The 1,556-nt window shown below is 34.9% G+C and overlaps 2 non-coding genes across 2 annotated transcripts; one reads left to right on the forward strand and one right to left on the reverse strand.

The window, feature by feature from the left end:
- Window positions 1-329: 329 nt before the first annotated feature.
- On the reverse strand, window positions 330-402 carry trnar-ucg (transfer RNA arginine (anticodon UCG)). The gene has a single exon. It is a non-coding gene; the product is annotated as a tRNA-Arg (tRNA).
- Window positions 403-1,194: 792 nt separating this feature from the next.
- trnar-acg (transfer RNA arginine (anticodon ACG)) lies at window positions 1,195-1,267 on the forward strand. The gene has a single exon. It is a non-coding gene; the product is annotated as a tRNA-Arg (tRNA).
- Window positions 1,268-1,556: the final 289 nt, after the last annotated feature.

Raw genomic sequence — 1,556 nt, forward strand, 5'->3', positions numbered from 1 at the left:
ATGACGTTAAACAACGTTATTAACAATTAATTGTTTAATTACATTTTCGCTATGTTCTTGACATGTGTTAGCTCTTGTTGCCTAAAGGCTAATCTGCAATGCAAAAACAGAAACTTTTAATCTGAACAAATCACCTCGTCTGAAGTTCTTGATTTTCTAAACAGAGAGACTAATTATTATTGGAACAAATATTTATATATTTGCTTTTTGGGCAGTAAGTAATGTTTAAACTCATGTATTCATGTGCCAATACATCTTTATTTTTAACAGACCCATATACAACTTTCATATTCTTCATTTCAAATTTTTAATAAATACTTCTAAAACCTCGACCCCGGCAGGACTCGAACCTGCAATCTTCTGATTCGAAGTCAGACGCCTTATCCATTAGGCCACGAGGCCGGCACAAACAAAAGGAATTTTTCACATATCCTGTAGCTAACTGTGTCTCTTTGAAAGGCTGTGTCCTCCTAATGTCGCGTTTGTTGACCACATACGTCATCGAGACCGTCTCGTTTGAGAAATGCGAGTAAGACACTTCGAATGCGACCTTCTTTCACGGGAATTCGGAGGATGCATGAGTTGTATCCTTCATGAGCCCGTAAATATGATGTTCAAACGCAAGTAATGTTAATTCCCAAGTTGAAGTATCCGTATATGGGTGCAGATATACTATCTATAATCATATTAATATGTAATTAAAATAAAGTATTAGATTAAAAGTACACCTGTAAAATCGATTTTATTTTCTCTTTACATCAGTATAACTCTCCTAAAATGTACCTCATACATTCCCTTCCAAAACGACTTTGTTCGCCAATATCACTTCCACAGATTCCAGCAGAGGGCGCAAACAGACAACAGACCATTTACTCACGAAAAATATGCTCACGTAAGACGAAATAAGAGTCAAATGATTCCGAGATATTAATGATAAACAATATAATAAAAGGACTACTACAAACAAACTGGTAAAATCCATGACAACAATTACCAAAATTAACAAAGGCGACTATAGTTACGCCTACGCCGCTACACAGAACAAAAGACGCGAAATATTTTTTAAAAAATTACGAGTGCCTATTATGATCTAGTCAAAATTATCAAAACGTGTATATATATACACATTGTTATTTTATAAATAAATATATATCGACACATTAAGTAACTTCGAATATCCCATTAAACTCATGCGGGCCAGTGGCGCAATGGATAACGCGTCTGACTACGGATCAGAAGATTCCAGGTTCGACTCCTGGCTGGCTCGATACTTTTTTTTTTCTTTCTTCTCAAATCACTTTAACGGCTCGAGAGTACAATATAAACAATTCGAATCTAACAGAAATACTATACCTTTAGAAGTATTTCTTCTTTGTTTTTAAATTTAAAAGATCACAAAAGATCAGTGGTCTGAACCCTGAAACAATTCCTTAAAAAAAAGTGTGTGAGTTGCACCACAATGACATGAAATGTACATTTCAAGGATGATAAAAAGCCAAATAACGTACAATTACACAAGCAACCTGTCAGTAGAGCTCATTTCTGGTAGAGAGATA

This window comes from Xyrauchen texanus, chromosome 1, assembly GCF_025860055.1.
Source record: "Xyrauchen texanus isolate HMW12.3.18 chromosome 1, RBS_HiC_50CHRs, whole genome shotgun sequence".
NCBI lineage: Eukaryota > Metazoa > Chordata > Actinopteri > Cypriniformes > Catostomidae > Xyrauchen > Xyrauchen texanus.